Below are 20,039 nucleotides of genomic sequence, written 5' to 3'. Positions count from 1 at the left end.
CAACTTGGCTGAAGCAATTGCTTGAAGAAAACAATATCTGTTCCCGTAGTATAACAGCGCAATGACAAAGCGCATTGAACACGCTAAGGAATAGCAATCACATCCGTACTTTGGTACCGAATGTCTTCCCCAAGTAACCCATGGTAGATCAGGAGTGTCAAAAAAAGTTACTGAAGCCAAGAATGCCGCATAAAGGGCAATTTTACAGTCAGTAGCAACGCGCCGCTAGTTAAAGTCAATTTTATCTACACGGACATATTTTACGAATTAATATAAGTCTCTACTAAATTTTGCACTTTAGAAGGTTTGATCATTGAATAATTGTTATACATTTATCTTCTTAGACATGATTTTATTATTTTTCACACAAAATAAAATCCACTTGTATGCCAAATAGAAAAAACCTACTTATTTACAATTTTATTACCTCGAAGATTAATTTTATCAAATGTTTACTCTTGAACAAATTCAAACGTCTTCGGCATACAGTGTTGTGCAAAACAAAAATAAAACCTTTTCATATTGATGACAATATTTCCATTTTTAATACTACATATATAGACTATAAGCAATTTTTGGATTTAGCTCTTCTGAGAAAAAATCCTGTTAAAGAACTTCTGAACCTTAAGGGACCTAAAGTTGAAATAGTGGTTTTACCTACTTGTATACTTGTAAACGTTTGCTTAGAACGAATTCTTAATTGAGTTTAGAAGTATGTTTCGCAGGATAAGGCTTCTTTTCTAGGGCTTCTTTTCTAATGGACGCTGACTTGTTACTACCCAACGTGCCTACCGCGTTTGCTATGAAATTCCTTCTCACAGACTCGTTCCCGGTCGTAATTAGATTCTGTCGTGGGATAACTCATTTCGGATGAGTGGAAGTGTTGCTTAACTTAGAAAAACACTTCAACGGAACATCTGAACTTCGGAAAATACCGAATGAATGAGGCAGTCAGTTGCGCGTTCTCCCCGGCGTTCTGCTTGGAAACACACAGCTGGGAATTTCTGACACCACGGTTCGACACCACCAAGACCTTCAATTTTATCCCTATAACTTGGCTGTTGTGCAAGAATTAACTGAAAGCTTTTGTTGCTTGTATATGATATGCTGATTCACAACCTGCCTGAAGACGCGGTAGATTTTTACAGTGTTAGTTTGAGTCCGTACGATTAAATGCCATAAAAGATGGCATTAATCCGATGTCATTTTCAAAACTGTATGAAACAAATTGGGATATTGTTTTTTCAAAGAAAAAAAGAATTAAACCAATAACTCAGGATTCACTAATAGAAGGTTAGGTCACATGCAAAACACAAAGTGGATAGGCCCCATAAACATCATTAAGGATGTCAAATCTGACGATTGAAAATGTCATCATATAGGAGAAAACGTAAACAAAGAATGAATGTAAAAAGAGAACAAGTTGACATCCTCAATGCCAAGTACTGCCAAATATTAAAAAAAAAAGTATATCGGCTGATCGCTTGGCTTAACCTTATTCAGTGAATCCTGCCAATAACTGAAGTACTTTGGTTTTTATTGAACTTTCAAATATAATTCGATTCAATTATATTTGATGGCAAATGTAATTGGATCTGTCCATATCAATATTTTTACTCGGGTAAAGTAACTTCCTTGGGACAATATTACGCGAATAATAAGATTTTCGTAATTAGTTTATATTGAACAACAGCTTGAGAGACCACAAATTTTTATTTTATATATTCCACACTTGCAAAAACTGCTCTCTTAAGCATTTTACTAATAACGGCTGAATAAGTACCATAATATTTCAATTCTCTTTGCATGTATTGTACCTTATAAGAGGTCGAACTGACATCATTGTTCCTTTAAAATTGTGGAATCCTATCAATGCTCGTACCGATAATTTAAATACAATGATGTTTATTTTATTAATTAACCACGTTGATAGAATAATGAAATCACATTTGAAACAATTGAGATATATGTACCCGTGAACTAAAAACCTAACGCACCATCTTTAAAACAGAAGGAAACATTTTAAACGAAAAATAAGTTATAAAATGTAATTTATTGTTCAAAAAGGTTTTCTTCAAACGAATTACTTTAATTTTTTTTTGGCAAATTTCAGGAAATAAGAAGATATCTTAAAGGTCTCCGATTATGGTGTATCCTTTTGAATATCTTTATACTAACTATGAAAAATGCCATTTTGCGAAATATGAACAAGGATGGCATGAGCAAGGATGTTTGAACGACAAAAATATGTTAAAATAAAGCGAAAAAAGGTAAATAATAGGCCTTAATGTTTTCAAGAGATAGGACAATATACAGTGTTGAAAAAATAATGGGGACATGTCTATTATATCATTTATTTTTTTTTTTTCTTTATTAAAATATTGATGCTTGAACAACAAAAAAGGTAAAACCCTATATTAGTACCAGTAGTATAAAAAATATAAAAAAAATTTTAAATTTGTTTGATCGGTCAAAACATTTTTTGCACTTTTACCTATAAATCCTGCAGACATTTGCCTATTTCGAACTGTTGAGATTGTAATTGGCGCATCTAAGAAATGTTGTAGTAAGTTTAATGTTACAAATGGATTATTTTCCACATGAATTCAGCAAATATTTATCAAAAGATGTGAAGTGTTTCGCTTCCTTCCTCTATTTTCCACAGAAATTGCATTGTATAAAAAAAGACTGCTTCTCCAGCAAGTCATTATATATGCTGTTTCTTTAATGTAATGTGCCCCATTTCTTACTACTTTAATGACTTAGTTAACCTTAACCGTCTTCAGTTGTGTGACTTTGCAACCTATCAATATCGCGAATATTGCAAAAAACCATTTAAATCATAATTGCCCGTTGGTGTTTTTCTCCTTTCAAAATTTGATATACAAATAAACTAGAATTCTTTAGCAATAACAATATTATTTTTTCCAATTGAATTTACCGGCGATTTCACCATATTAAGCCATTCAGAAATCAATAGTTCTACGAATAATATGGTTCAGCCTTTCATTGATGTATGCGTATTTTATTAATTTTGTTGTTGAATATTATTCTTAGTGACTATTGTCCTCATTATTATTTTCACCACTGTAACTTTATGCTTCATATGATAGGAAATTATGAACAGCTCAATTCTGAAAAATCCCTGGTAATAAACTTTCAGGTAATTAATTTCTCCCTCAAATAAAATCCTCATTTTCTGAAAAAAAAGTTTGGGAGCGAATTTCGACTTTTCGAAAACAGCAGTTTTGGCTAAAAATTTTACTACAATTTTTTGGAAAAAAAACTTAAATGGAAAAATAAGCAAAGGGAAGTTATGAGCAAAAAGAAGTTATGTTAAAAAGTTTACAAACATGATTAGTGTCGAGGCGGCAGCCCTTGCTGAAGGAGGATTCCATCGGGTCAATCCGGTACGTACAACCGGCTGCCATGGGATTGAGTGTTCCTTTTGTAGTGCATAACTATGGCCTACAGTTTGTCAAGATATTTCTGTGTTGTGATAACAACTTTCCGTCCATGCTTCCAGAGCGGTCTGGAGGACAGATATATATTGTAGATTGCGTCGTGTTGTCCCAGGTTGCATGCAGCATTTTTGAATAATTGATGATCAGAAGTGCAGTGTTGCAAGTTTGCCACAAACATTGCATTAAGGGACATGAAAAATAATTTCTATGCATAATAAATTGTTCGTGTTCTTACTATTTAAGAAGTGGTAAAATTTTTTATACTAAAAAAAAAATTAATTCATAATTTTTTATCCAATAGTTTGGGTGAATTTTTCCCAAATTTTATGGTCTCATCCTCCGTTTTAAATAGATTCGATTTTTTCCCCTGGGAGATATGTCCCCTTTTTCGTTTCAAATAAGTAATTTTTAAACAATCAGGTGATTGGCGAAATGCCTGCAAATTTCTCCGATTGTAACGGTTACGCTCGTTACGCTTAGTTTTATGGCCTTTGCACTAACTATACCAGCTATACCAATCACTACGAAATGATGATTCGATAAAGGAATACTTTTATTACACGGGAAGCTGGAAATATAGCATACAACGACATTTTTAAACAAACGCCTTCTCTGAGGTTGACACAATCTGCATAGTTTGAAGGCAGGGCCATAACGGTGTAAGGGGGAATGAAAGGGCAGACGATTTGAAAGAGAAGGCCAGAGGACTGCCGTCAATAAACTTGGTTAACACGAAGCCTTTCGGGTCGACGCAGCTCGAGTTAAGGGCGTGGGCGACGAACGAGCAAGTTACACTGTGGAACAGCGAATCAATAGGTACGACGGCGAAAATCCTGTGGGTGATCTAAATCGTGAGAGAACGAGGCTATTACTGAAAGGAAGTAAGAAGAAGGTCGGCACAGCTTTTGGTATTATAACGTTACACATAGGTCTACGAGCTCACTTATGCTCACTATGTACAAATTAACCGCTAGGCTTACAAACTCGACATAAGTGGGTTAATTATCTGGTTCAAGGGGACTTCAACGCGAATCATGTTTCATGGCATTCTCTCCTAGGTAACGACCAGCGGGGCATACCTTTGGCAGAGCAGATTGAAGGCTCCACGTTTTGCATGGTGAATGAGGTTGATCCCACTAGGATTACGGGGAGGTGTAGAAGCTTGCCAGACATTTCCAATCGCCGCATCAGTGAACTGCCACCCCCCTCGGATGTGCTAGTGTTAGAGAGGAAATTCCGAGACATCATTAACACAGCAGCCGCTCGTTTTATACCAGCCGGTCGAATACCCCAAGTGCGGCCCAATTTCCCGGGGCAGGCAGTGTTACTCGCAGACGAGCGTGATGGGATTTATTGTGCGGACCCAACTAAGCAAGCTGAATCTGGAAATAAACAGGGTAATCAACGAACATAGGCGGAATTTGTGGCTGGAGCACTTGAAGCAATGTAACTTAGGCACCGGTTTATTCAACCTGTGGTCTACTGCTAAGTCACTCTCGAACCCCGGTACACGGGATGACAGGACCTCAGTCACTTTTGGCTGATCCGAAGAGATGCGCCAGGTTGTTCAACCGTCAATTTATTGTGCATCCCGAGAGTGACAGGGCAAAGAAGGGAGCCGTTTGCCGTATCCGTGGTTTCCAAACCGATGTCATGCGTGATGCCAAATCATCCAAGGCTTTGGGCCCCGACGGAATCTCTACACTGATGCTGAAAATGGAAAATGGACAGAGTGATACCGCTACTGAAACCTGGAAGGGACCCGAATTTGGGGGAGTCGTACAGACCGATCTCCCTTCACTCACAAGTAGCAAACACGATTGAGGCATTACTCCTCCCGAGTCTCGTAGGAGAATTGCCATTCGCCGAGCATCAACATGGATTTCGAAAACTGCATGGCACAACTGCTTTGCATGCCATCACCGCACATCACCGAGGCTTCAGTCAGCCCAACCCATGTGATAGGACGGTCCTTGTGGCCACGCCAAACTATTGAGTACATCGCCAACACGTCCCTCCAGCCCGACACGTTGGGTCGCAAATTATCAGTGTGGTCGGCAGACATTTGTGGAATTTAGGGATAAGAAATCGAAACACCGTAGAGTGAAACGGGATGATATCTCCGGCACTGTTTAACCTCTGCTACTTTCTACTTTCTTACGTATTTATTTTCAGCAAAACCGGGTGAATGACGTTCAATTGTTAGATCAGTCTATATAAGGGCTATACCCAATAATGAATCAATCGAAAACATTCTCGACATTGACATCGAAGAGCCGAACTCAGCTCACTGTTTTAAAATTTCAGCGAAATCGTGCAATAAATTCGGTTTTTTTGGCCTGGGACTTAAATCGGGAGATGGGTTTATATGGGGGCTAAATTAAGATAGAACCACATTCACCACGATTGTCCAAGATCTTAATAGATATCCTTGTGCAAAATTTCAGCCAAATCGGTAATAAATGCAGCTTTTATGAGCCTAAGACCCTTAATCGAAAATCGGTCTATATGTGGGCTACATTAAGATATTCATCGAAGACAAAACTACATGTTGTCTAAGCAATATATTTTGGGCTGATATCGCAGAGACCATTCAAATCAGATCACCTATTTAACTTCCCGGCCAGACCCACTCGACTCAGACCCAGATCCCTTTGGACCTTTACACTCAACAGAATCAAGCAGACGAAAAATAGAACACAACAAAATGCTACAACAACAACAACCGATACTTAGGTGGCGACACAATACCAGACATCACCCACAACAATTATGGATTTTGTAAGTAGCATGGAATACCTAACTTAAAGTTTCTATTTCGAGGTTACTTTTTAGTTTTTAAAGAGCACAACAAGCCATAGTGGCATTGTGCGCATTAATATCCCCACCCTCCTTCCAACCTTAACTAGATTTAACCTAAAATTATCCAGCATTTGGTAGAAACAAATTTATTTAGTTGCATATGTTTAGACCACCACTTTTTATCAGGTTATAAACCAATTTGGACAGTACTCTACAGATTGCTGCAAGTCGTACCAGAACACTTCGTTAAGTCAAGTCAAAGAATCACTTTAAATGGGAGCTTCATTCAAATCTGATACGATAAACACCATTTGCAATCCCCATCGACCTACCTTCGTTCGACCGTTAAATTGATTTTGAGGCACAATTCCATGTAAAAACTTGTGCCCAAAGAGGGGTCGCACTGGCCACGCCGTTCGGACTCAGCTATACAAAGGAGGCGATCTTCGTCAAGCTCCTGTAGGTGAGCAAGCTCTTTCGGGTCTAAAGGACCGATCGCCGCGGGAACAGGATAGGGCTGGCAAACTATAGATAATCGCGCCATTCGATATTCTATATAGTTGTAATAATAAATATCGATACTATCGTTAATTTCCCATCACCTTTATTTCAAACAAAAATGAGAAGTACAAATTTGGAGATCGATTTATATAGCAGCAATATCAATGCACAGACCAAATAAAACCAAGGTTAATAAAATCAGCTGGAAGTCATCAGAAAAATCATTGCACAAAATGTTAGCCTAATCGAATGAAAACTGCGCTCTCTTAAAGGATACTTTCAGAGTCCTATTGCTTATTTTAGCAAAAAAATTAATATAAAAATATAAATCGATATTCAGTCAAAAAATTAAATATCGATAGTGCCATAGATATTTTGCCAGCTCTAGAACAGGGTGGCCATTGGTTATGTAAAAAAAACCGCCTTGTCATATCGAGCATCATAGGCACTCAGTATTTGCAAAAGAGCCGGTGCCGCCCGGCCTCTCACTGCGACTCTCCGCTCGATACCGCTGATTGTCCGCGACAGCTGTTGCAGCTACTCCTTATGGAGCATTCCACTATCCACAACCTGTGGACGCGGCCAGTAGCTCGCAGCTGAGCTTCTCGTGACAGCAATGAACACCACACAGATCTGACCCCAATGTTCCAGTCTGTGTAATGCTCACAGTTATCCCGTGTCCGGTCTTGAAACCCTGCGATTTTTATTTTTATATTTTATGAATTAATTTGTAAAATATAGTATAATAATGCAAATGCAAATATGCAAATTTTGCCCATGAACATTCCACTAAGGAAAAGGGCCAAACTACTCACATATCAATGAGTGCAGTCCGATTCAAGTTTAAGCTCAATGATAGTATAATAAATAAAGAAATATATTTTTAAAAGTTGTCAATTTTGTGTGATAGTTGCAGTCAGACTCAGTCGTTTCCATCCGTTAGGTTCTCAAAGAAATGAAAACCTAAAGCGAAACTCCTTGTGACTGCCACGGACAGGACGGGACGCACACACAGCGGAGGTTCTAATGTCTCTTCTTCCTCCACTTCCTCAGAGCTTCTGCGAAAGTCGTTACTTGTAATCTTCGGTCTGTCAGCATGTTTTCCCGATCAGACAGTGACCTGTCATAACGGACACAATAACTGAGACGTCTGTTCTTGCCAGCGACAGGAAAACGATAGACTTCTTCAAGTGTAGATAAGGCCACATAATTTTGGAATGCTGAAAACCCTTCTGGCCTGATCCTCACATAGCTTACAAGTCGCTAGTGGCATACCCACAGATTCCAGTTACCCTGGAATGTGTAAGGTACATCCTAGTATAGCCAGTTCGTCTGCTCTTAAATTCATTTACTTTTATTCTCATTTCGTTTAATTAATGTAATATAGAACCCAACAAGGCACGTTATTATGTATTACAAACATAATATAAAATTTTGTAACGGCAAATGAAATAACAATTATTTTAATTTACTATTTATAAACTACTCAACGTAATAGAATTAAAAACTAGTTGTAAACGAAAAATGCTCCCCAGCCAGGTAACTCAGTAAAAGTAATAGCATAAGAAATCCCTTGCCAGCATGAAATATTTAAACGTTGAATTATTCTTGTCTTATCTCCGATATATGCTCTTAAAAACATATGGTGCAAGTGAAAAATGTCGTAATTCAATAGACAATGTATTCCAAATGCTAGCAACCCGAACTACAAAACAACGTTCTGCAACACTTGAAGATATCCGTGGTAATATTCTTGGATTTCTATTTGACTTAGAAAATAAGAACCCACTACGTAAGAGTGGTGGAATCCCAGTTATAATAGTTTTATAAAAAATATATAACACTTTAATATTTACTAAATCAGAAAACAGTACTCCCAAAAATAGTTTCCCGTAATCTGACATATGATCATATCTACTGAGATTATACAAAAAAAAAGACGAAGAATCATATTATATGTCCTTGTTATCCTTGCAAAATTACTTTGGAACGTTGACGCTTAGACCTCAATACCATAACAAAGATCTGACATGAGTAATGCAAAAGCAATTCTTCTTTTCACATTGATTGGAAGATACATATTTACACCATATAACCGACGAAGTGAAATTTGGACATTTTTAACCACATTTTTTTTCACGTAACCAATACGCAGGATATGTTCCCTATATATGCAGTGCATTGCGTCGGCAATTAGAAAAGTTAAGGGTTTATTGATATTCATCTTAAATGTCTGAACGGCAATGTCGGTGGGAAAGTGTTGGAAATGAAGATTGTACTTTAAATAAATAAACTTTGTTATAATGTATGGTAGTATGCTATGAAATATTAGTTATGAAAACTACCCTTTGTATGTATATTGAAAAATAAAATTTTTCATTCGTTTGCTTGTTTTTGAATATAAAACACGTCTTTTAACAGGTTATGGGCCTGAACGCGTAAAATAATTGAAGTGTGATTTGTAAGATACGTTATTACTTACTAGCAATGGCAACGAATAATACTGCTATAGAAAAGCTGCGTGGAAATGAAAATTTCGAAGATTGGAAGTTTGCCGTAATGGCATATTTTCAAATGAAGAATCTATGGAAGTCTATAGAGGGAACCGAGAGCAAAGAGGAGAAAAATATTCAAGCCCGAGCAGAGCTAATTATGCTGGTGGACAAATGTGTGTATCCACATATTCGAGAGTGCAAGAATGCCAAAGAAATATGGGATACTTTGAATCAAGTCTTTGCCGATTCTGGTTTGGTACGAAGAGTCAGTCTTATCCAGAGGTTCTGTTCTGCAAAACTCAATAATTTTGCGTCCGTGGATGGGTATGTAAATGATATATTGACGAGTGCACATAAGCTTAGAAGTGCTGGCTTGAAATTGGATGAAGAATGGGTTGGTTCAATGATGCTGGCTGGTCTTCCTGAGGAATATAAACCAATGATAATGGGCATTCAAAGTTCTGGAATGAAAATCACAGGAGATTCTATTAAGCTAAAACTTTTACAGGACGTGCGCATCCAAAATGATGAAAATTTAGCACTCAATAGTCGTCAGAAGCAAAAACCAAAGGGTCCAAAATGTTTTAATTGCCAAAAATTTGGACATATTGCTGCTAAGTGCCCAAACAAAAATACCACAAAGAAAAAGTCAAATGCAATGATTGGTTCCTTTTCGGTAAGTAGTGCCGGAAAAGAGAACTGGTATTTTGATTCTGGAGCATCGGCTCATATGTCGTTCAATGAGGCATTGTTTAATGGTAATATTGAACCAAAAGTAGCTGAGGTGACAGTTGCAAATAATTCCAAGATGATGGTAAAAGGAGTTGGAAATATAGATTTGCCTACAATTGCGAACAGGGAGTCTGTTGAGCTCAATGATGTACTGTTTGTTCCAGAATTATGTCTAAACCTTTTGTCAGTATCGAAAATAGTACAAAAGGGACACGAAGTTCGTTTCACTAATAATGGCTGTAAGGTTATCACCAATGACAAGGAAATTATTGCTACTGGAAATCATGTGAATGGTATGTTTCAATTAAAGACTTCGAATCATAAGGCTTTAGCAGGAAAGGCTCAAGAAAATCAAGTTCAGATGTGGCACAAGCGTTTTGGGCATGTGAATAATGACATTTTGAAGAAAATGGCTTCTGGAGCTGTTGATGGAATTTGCTTTGAACCTTGTAACTTCGAGTGTGTTACATGCTATAAAGGGAAATTTGCAAGATATCCTTTTTATGAAACAACCAATCGTACAACTGACCTCCTGGAGTTGATTCACAGTGACGTTTGTGGTCCAATGGAATGTCCATCCTTTGCGGGCTCACAATACATGCTAATTTTTGTTGACGACTTTTCATCGAAAATTTTTGTTTATTTTTTAAAGAAGAAAAGTGAAGTCTCTGAGAAGTTTTTGGAGTTCAAAAATCAAGTTGAAAATGAGACTGGTAAAAGAATTAAAGCATTTAGAAGTGACAATGGATCCGAGTTCTGCAATGCTAAAATGAAAAGCATCATGGTGCAAAATGGAATTCAACATCAGACCACGGTGCCGTTCACACCGCAACAAAATGGTAAGTCAGAGAGAATGAATCGTTCCATCATTGAGAAAACCAGATGCCTTCTTATTGATTCAAAACTACCAAAAACTTTCTGGGCTGAGGCTGCAAATACTGCAGTTTATTTAATAAACCGAACTCCATGTAAGCGCCAAAATTTCCTTAGTCCTTATGAAACATGGTATGGGAGAAAACCAAATTTGAAGAATTTAAAAGTGTTTGGATGCAAGGCCGTTGTTCAAGTCCCAAAGCAGAAACGCAAAAAGTTGGATCCAAAAGGCAAAGAAGTGATTTTCGTTGGCTATTCACAACATCCGAATTCGTATAGGTTTTTTGATCCTAAAACTGGAAATGTTTCATTGAGCAGGGATGTGAAATTTCTGGAATCTGAATTCTTAGATGACCCAAAGAGGGAAAGTGATATTATATTTTACAAAATAGATTTCGGATGCGATTCAGTGGGGGAAGAAGATCCTAACATTCGCGAAGCGGATGGTCAAGAGAATGAGGACATTTCTGATCAAATTTCTGAAGATGAGTTTAAGGAATGTGTGGATAACCGTTCATCTGATGACAGTAGAACCGCATCTCCGAAATTAAGAAGATCGTCTAGGACTATGAAGCCTAATCCAAAGTATGCGCAAGTAAGTCTCATAGAATGTTCTGAGGAACCCAAAAATATGAGAGAAGCTTTAAAATGTGTTGATAGAGAACATTGGAAAAAGGCTATATCAGACGAACTAAATGCACTTGTTGAAAATGGAACCTGGGAAATTGTTGATTTACCACCAGGAAGGAATGCAATTGATAGCAAATGGACGTTCAAAATAAAACGAAATTCTAACGGTGAAATCGAGCGTTACAAAGCCAGACTTGTGGCAAAAGGATATTCACAAAAGGAAGGAATTGATTATAGCGAAACATTCTCACCAGTTGTGAGATATTCATCCATTCGACTTCTTCTCAGCCTGGCCGTTCGTCATGACTTGGACATAGATCAAATGGATGTTGTGACAGCGTTTCTTCAGAGTGAACTAAAAGAAGAAATTTACATGAAAATCCCAGAAGGTTGCAAATCGGACACACGTAAGGTATGTCACTTAAAGAAATCCATATATGGTTTAAAACAGGCGAGTAGAGTTTGGAATAGAAAGTTAGATGAAACTCTGAAGAAAATTGGTCTCACACAATCCAAAACAGAGCCATGCATCTATTTCAAAACTCAAAACGGAGAGAAAACGTACGTGGCAATTTACGTCGATGACATTTTGATATTTTCAAATAATCAAAGAAGTAAAGAGTACATAAAAGAAAGACTCTCAAAATGTTTTAAGATGAAGGACTTAGGTCCAGCCCACTATATTTTAGGAATGAAATTAACACGGGATCGTGAGAATGGAAAGCTATGGTTGAATCAGAATTCATACATTGAAGATATGCTGAAAAAGTTCAACATGGATCAATGCAACCCAATTTCGACTCCAATTGACATCAACCAGAAAATTACCAAGAATATGTGTCCTACCACAGAAGATGAAATAAACGAAATGAAAACCATACCGTATCAAGAAGCAGTCGGAAGCATAATGTATGCAGCGCAGATGACAAGGCCAGATATTGGATATGCAGTGGGGGTGCTTTCACGATTTAATAAAAATTATGGTAAAGCACACTGGCAAGCTGTAAAAAGAATTTTCCGATACCTTAAGGCGACAAGTCATTATGCACTGCAATTCAGTAAAGATGGATCTAGTCAAATAGATGGATTTGCTGATGCTGATTGGGCTGGTGATGTGGATGACAGAAAGTCAACCACTGGTTATGTTTTTAAATTTCAAAATGGGCCAATATCGTGGAATTCAAAGAAGCAACAGACTACAGCTCTTTCTACCACCGAAGCTGAATACATGGCATTATCGACTTCAGCACAAGAAGCAATGTGGCTTAAATCCTTGCTCACAGAACTTGATGAAATTCACTCCATTGAAATCAAATGCGATAATAAGAGTGCTATTTGTTTATCACATAATAATACATTTCATGCTCGCTCAAAGCACATCGACATTCGTCATCACTTTGTTAGAGAATTAATTGAAGAAGACCAAATTAAGATTGCTTACATTCAAACTAGAGATATGGTGGCAGACATACTGACGAAAGGATTGCCGGCTCCCAAACATATCCATTGTTGCAATTTACTTGGCTTTAAAGACCAATCTAATGGGGGTGTTGGAAATGAAGATTGTACTTTAAATAAATAAACTTTGTTATAATGTATGGTAGTATGCTATGAAATATTAGTTATGAAAACTACCCTTTGTATGTATATTGAAAAATAAAATTTTTCATTCGTTTGCTTGTTTTTGAATATAAAACACGTCTTTTAACAGAAAGACATTAGCCGGAAGTCGATTCCACATACGAATGGTTCGGGCAAAAAATGAATTTTCTCGTTAATGCATAGTTCAATTACGGGTGTGAGTTCCCGGTAAGTCTTGTATTCCTGGTGAACATCCTAACATCAGGGATAAGAAGACGAATATCCCGATGTTCAAGAGAAGCAATAGAGTTAGATACCCTACTGTCCGAAATCAACACCATCACTCTCCGTTGAACACAGTCAAGTAGCTCCTAGGATGGTTTTGGAGCTCCTGCCCATATATGAGAGTTATATGCCATCCTCGGCCTGATGTAGGTAGCATAGATATTGAGCAGATCAGAAGAGGTGAAGTATTTCTTGCACCGCTTATGCTTCTTTCGACACTTCGAATACGTGTTTTGACCAACGGACATCACATTGCATCTTCATGCCCAGAAAAGCAAGAGCATCTGATTGTTCAATATCTATATTGTCGATAGATATCGACGATTGAAGTGGGTCAGTGAATGGCTTGTGAGACAAGAAACAGCACTGCGTCTTCTGTGCGTTAAAGTCTACTCTGTTCATTCTACCCCACTCGGAAATGGCCAACAAATCCTGGGAGAGAGTCTCATCCATAATGCGCCTCCTGTCCACAATTTCTTGAAGACTGGACCTATGGTCGAATGAATATGAATGACAAAGACTACTGTCATCGGCAAATGAGTACACGACTCAACCAAGTATTGGGTTTAAAAAGCAAAGCCTTAGTCTTAGCTGTATTCACACATAGCCCATTTTCACTAAGCCAAACTCGTATTCTTTCAAACACCATATTGATATTAGACTCAAGACTATAGATGGAACTACTTTTAAAAAACATGTGAACATCATCAGCATAAAGAACTATGACACATGCGTCATTGTCAGAGCAAGAAACAATATCATTAATATAAAGAATAAATAGAAGGGGACCCAAGACAGAGCCTTGGGGGACTCCACTATCACTTCTCATATTAGAAAGCTCACCATTTCCTAATTCCCTGGGATAACTCTGTGTCCCTCCACCCAAAACAGTTCAGCCATCTCGTTGAGAGATCTGCGACTATGCAGGTCACCTGTTCAACTGCCCAGCCAAACTTACTCGACTCAGGCACCCCCGCCTTAGTCGAAGAGTTGCAGGCAGACGAAAGATAGAACACTACACGCTGTTACAAAAACACCAACATCCCAATTGTAAGCATTACATTTAGACAGCCGAATTATATTAACTGGTCATACGGGGGTTTATATGCTTCAACCTCGGAATCAAGTTAACGTGTAAAAGCTTGCAGCATACTTTGAAGCAAACGTAAAATTTTAATAGTTTTGATGTTTATTATTGCAACATAACTAACTTATGGCAACATAAGTATACACAGGAAGAACAAAAAAAAAAAAAAACATTAATGTGAGCACCAACTATACACTGTGCACAAATGGTATTCATAAATTTAAAGGAAAAAAAACAATATCTGCTAGTTTATCTCTTTGCATACAATTGGAAAAAATTAAACAGAGCAATCTGAAATCTATAAATAACATTTCCCAAACTAAACACAAGACTATAAATACAACGAAACGCTGTCGCACAAACAAATACAAAATATGCCTTTTTGTTGTATTTGCTATAAAAGAAAGCATACATTTCCCACAGCAGAAACGAGTCAAGGTAGCAACGACTGACTGTATTTGCGAACCACAATAAATTCGCCGACAAAAAAAACATGTGCTTTCCAATACGTTCAACCTGCCTGCCCGCCTGGTTGCACCGTCATAAACAACATATCTACATACAATTACGAAATGGGTCTCAATCAAAAATCTACTACACGCAAACAGCAGCAGCAAGAGAAACGAGGCACAGAACCAAAAAAAAAAAAAATACCGCGCACTGCAATGTGTCAACACCAACAATCTACATAAGCAGCAGAAGCGATACTAGACGAATGTCAAAGAAAACAGAGTAAGCGAATTAAAAAAAAATAGTGGTGCGCTTGTACTCGTTGCTGTTAGAGCGACTGTGTGTATTCGAGATTCAAAGCAAATATATGTGTGTGTGTGTCTAACTGCCTGTGTGCGAATTTCTCGAAACCCAACGAGTGAAGATACAACCAACCGTTTACACGGCGAATTGGCTGACAAACGCAAAAAATACATATTAAAGGAAAATATGAGAATGCACAAAAATTATGTATAAAGTGTACACTTTAATATAGGCTTTAGGTTTAAAATCACTTTCCACGTCGCTTCCGCCGTCATAGGGGTGAAGCGCTTACAAACTTAGATTATCGCTTATTGGCCTCTCTCCCATTTCTAATTTCATATAAATGTATTTGTTTAATTACTGTACTTTTCTCAATCACTTTTTGCTTTTTATCCAGAGACTCACCGCACTCGCAACCGAACTGTCGTAAGAAAAGTTAGCACCGAGCTACGAAAACTTTCACAATTTATATTCCCTTCCGTGAGAAATTATAAGACAGTATTGGACATAAATCACGAAATAAAAAAATTGAAGAACTTAAAATTTTTTTGGTTGTTTAAGCTTTACACTTCTGGTCCTTTTGGTGTGTGTATGCGTGTTGTGTGACTTTTTCGTTCGAGTTTTTTCTTTGTTGCGCGGCGGCTACTTTAAGCAGCGAAACGTAGCAAAATGCTATTTTAATTTTACACAAATATTCCGAACGAATTTCACCAAATCACTAGTATTTCATCATCCTATGATTATTTCCACATCTTATGGCAATTAGAGATAAGTTTTGCTAGAAAGAACACGGAAATTTAAATGTTTTATATTCTCTTTGGAGCAACGCGTCCATAAAAATTCCAACTTTACACTCGTATTTTTCAAAATGGCGGAAAATGTTATAGAAATCAACGAACACGGACAGCAACTTTTCTGTTTAGTACAACTAACAACTAATGACGCCGATTGCAACCAATTCGCCACTTTACTTTTTACTCGCTGACTTTTTGATTCATACTGCTACTTCCACAATACAATTTGCCAATTCTTTAAATTTTGGGCATATTTATTTCATATAATACGATTGAAAACACTAATGCAGAACACATACACACTCGCAAGCCAAATTATTTGCGAAAAAATTACCATTAATATATTGAATTTTCCGTTCGAATGTTCGTATTATATCCGTAAATTTAGTGCGGTTGTCAATAAGAAGTAAAAATGTCTGCAATGGTGTGAGTGAATACATAATCGCTTTCAATTAATCGAAAATCGGTTATTGCCGCCTTTAATCGATTTTTTATGAAACAATCGATATACAATTCAATAAAGAAATTTATGGGTGCAGAGGTCGCTATTAGCACATTATAAATCCACTACAGTTGAGCCGCACTTATCCGTTTTCCAATCAAAAGGCTGAGGCTATGTTCGTTTTTGATATTTGGAAGCACATTTCTTTAGCGATTACTTTTTTGAACGCTACAAATTGACATGACAACGGGATGGCTGTGTGCACCACACAAGATGGAACTTTGAGGTCAGATCTGTGTGGTGTTCATTGCTGTATTGAGAAGCTTAGCTGCGAGCTACCGGGCGCGTCCACAGGTTGCGGATAGTTGAATGCTCCATACAGAGTAGCTGCAACGGCAGTCGCGGACGATCAGCGGTATCGAGCGGAGAGTCTCAGTGAGAGGCCGGGCAGCACTGCCACCTGCTGTTGCACAAATACTGAGTGCCCATGATGCTCGATATGACAAGGCGAGTTATTGGCGCCTTAATATAACCAATGGCCACACTGTTCCGGTCGTGATCGGTCCTTTGGATCCTTTGCCCACCTACAGGAGATTGGCGAGGATCGCCACCTCTACATGAGAATGTGGTTACAACAATAACAACGTAATTATTTTTTCTTAAGTAAATGCTGGAACTAGGTTCGCTTTCGCGTTGAAAATCAAATGCTGTGTATTATTTTAGTTCTATCCTGTTCAAGTCAAATGTTCTCGGTAAAATATCAGTGCAAAGTTGTACTGGTAAGTTGTCGATAACATTCAGTAAAAGATAGTAAGAAACGATAAATCGTGATTTGAACTATGTAACACTAAAATAAACCACAGCAATTATTATTTTGCGAGTGCATTTAAAAATTACAATAAATGAGGTTATTACTTGGTTAAAGTTGGTCAGAACCTTATTAATTTTAGAGCGGGTTTCTCGTAGAAAAAAAGTTCGTATTAGGTTATCGGAACATTAATTTATTGTGTTAACAAATTTGGTTTTCTCGTACACCTTTAATGTAATTAAGTAATTTATCAATTAGGGTGTTCGCGTACTCAAAAATAGGCACAAACGTTTACAGAAAGTCGTTCGTTTTTTAGTAAAAGAGAGTGTGAGAGCGAAAAATATTTAGAGAGTTTTGTAAATGTCTACTGGTTGTATCGGATATTGGATCAAATGGAACATCTTTTCTAGATTTGAGAAATAAAATCACAGCTGTGTTATCGAGCTGTTGACATTTAGATTTACAGCGAAATCAAAACAAAAATAAAAAGATTGCACTCAGCTGTTCGCATGACTTCACCCTCATAACTACATCCTGGGTTGTATAGTTGCTTTCGTTGTTGTTGGGCTTGTGACTTTACTTTTAATTTCAAATATATTCATTTACTGGTAGTGGCAGTAGCCCAACAACAAAATATTGAGTGCAGTATCTGTCAATATCACTGATTAATGCAACACTGATTTTGTGTATGATAGAAGTTCCCGTCATTTTTTGTTGTTTGTGTGTGTTATGGGTCTTAACTATAATACACTAGTGCACACTACTAGTACACATCGCAAGAAAAAATTGTACTCAGCTGTTTACGGTGCACTACCTGGTAATTATGTCATGCTTAATTCTATCAATGACTTAATCCGCAATTACACGATCGGACATGTCACATGAGCTGCCACTTTCTGTATTCTTTATTGCCTTTTCACTAACTTTGTATCACTGAAAGTGAGAGATTTTTGTCATATTAAATACATATTTCGTACGTATCACACGATGTGTTCAACTATCAGTGTAGCTATTTTTGAAATTACATATGACATGTCTGATCGTGTAATAGGAGCTTTAACCTTATTTTGGCTGTTACTATGTTCCAAGATAAATTCATTTACAAGTAGTGTACCGCAAACAGTTGAGTGAAATTTTTTTCTCGCGGAGTACATAATCTGTCAATGAGTTTTTATAATGTTGTGTGTATGCATTATAGTTAAGAGTCATTACACACAAACAAGATGATGCTGATGCTGAAGAATATGGATATACCTGTAGTTGAGTATCTTGACTGACTTTGAACACGTTTATAGTTTCCGAAGTCTGGAAAATGGGCAGAGCGATGCCGCAACTGAAACCTGGAAAGGACCAGAGTTTGGGGGCCAAGACGCTTGAGGCACTTCTCCTCGTACTGAAATTCGTGTATGTTGTTGTATTTTACAACCAAAACCCACCCCTTCTTAATTAAAAAATAATAAAACACAAATCAAATTAAAAAGAGAAAAATTCAGCATTTATTTGTAAAAATAGTTAGATTTTGTAGTATTTTCACTATTATAAGTTATATAAGCGCAACTTTCCAAAAGCCTTTGTCAGCATCTTCCACTTTTATCCAAATATTGTTGTTGTAATTACAGACTAAAAGCACAACACATTCTTTCACAAAACTTTTTATTTCGTACAGATTGATTGAGTTTCTGGTTGTGAAAGATATATTAATTTTTCTTTCGAATATATTTATTTATATTTAAAAAATACTTTCTTATTTATGCCTCTACAAACACTTTACTTATTTTTTCCACCCAGTGTTAATACATGTAAGAAACATCACTAGCATTAACAAATACTCAGTTACAATTAGAAGTTTGGCGATCACGTTTATTTTGCTTAAGAAAATGACTTGTTGAGCTCTCAATGGGTGTCCCGAAATGTAAATTTTTCCTAGATGAAAAACAAGTTATGACGAAACGGACACATTTTCGCAAATTTTTCGCGAAAACCGAATATAGTACCGGCCTTAATGAGAGAATGTCCTACTAAATGAAATCAGCATTTTTTTTTTGCTTCAAAATGTATTATCTTAAAAAAGTAATAGTGAACAAATTTCGCTAAAAGCGAATGAGGTTGGTTTGTTCGACTCAAACCTGCTCACCTCCGGCTTGCTACACAGTCAAAATGCAAAAGAAAGACAGGGGTCGTGGTTTACCCAGACAGGGGTCGTGGTTTACCCATATCCTCTATTGACCTATAGAGGGCGCTTATTATACGAAAAGGCGCACGCGACTCTCTCGCAAAATAATGGCTTCTAGGTGCAACGATTAGAAATCTGACGTTTTCTTTATTTTCTTTTGTAAGAGTCAACTCAAGAGAGATACAAAATTAAATGAGTGAACATAAAAACACAATAAAATTAGCAAAAAGAAATAAAAATAATTTAATGTTTTAAAACAAAAAAAAGGGAACACAATCGATTGAAAATTGCTAAATCACTTTCATTGGTCATTTAGTACTCTCAAAACTCTCTATTCTTTCAATTTTCTTCGTTTATTTCCTGTCTTTGCATCGAGCGCATCATGGCGAAGGGCGGTCTCATTTGTACGTCTACCATAATGCAATCCGACATCTTATCATCAATCTGATCGACGTTTTACAAACACGCGCAAACAAATTTGTGTGCGTGTGTGTAAACGTGTGCGTACATAAGCAGAGAATATGCGAAAAAGAAGATAACAACAAAGAGGAGGCCAACAAAAATCTGACCTCTTAATACTATCAAACCTGGCCGGCTGTTAACAGCTGCTCGTGTGAGA

The 20,039-nt window shown here is 37.1% G+C and overlaps 1 protein-coding gene across 5 annotated transcripts in view; it reads right to left on the bottom strand.

Moving 5' to 3' along the window:
* The window catches only part of LOC106091965 (C-terminal-binding protein), a 79,235-nt gene extending 62,818 nt beyond the window's left edge, over positions 1 to 16,417 (bottom strand). For 2 of the 5 annotated variants that reach the window (XR_009396969.1, XM_013258690.2), the window contains exon 1: positions 15,609 to 16,317. The gene's annotated coding sequence lies outside the window, so the exon portion shown is untranslated. The other 3 variants (XM_013258689.2, XM_013258688.2, XM_059362124.1) reach the window with 3 other exon arrangements.
* Between the last annotated feature and the right edge of the window lie 3,622 nt (positions 16,418 to 20,039).

The sequence above is a fragment of the Stomoxys calcitrans genome, chromosome 2, assembly GCF_963082655.1.
Source record: "Stomoxys calcitrans chromosome 2, idStoCalc2.1, whole genome shotgun sequence".
Classification (NCBI taxonomy): Eukaryota; Metazoa; Arthropoda; class Insecta; order Diptera; family Muscidae; genus Stomoxys; species Stomoxys calcitrans.
The sequence above is the reverse complement of the archived record's forward strand: the minus strand, read 5'-3'. Positions and strand labels throughout refer to the sequence as shown.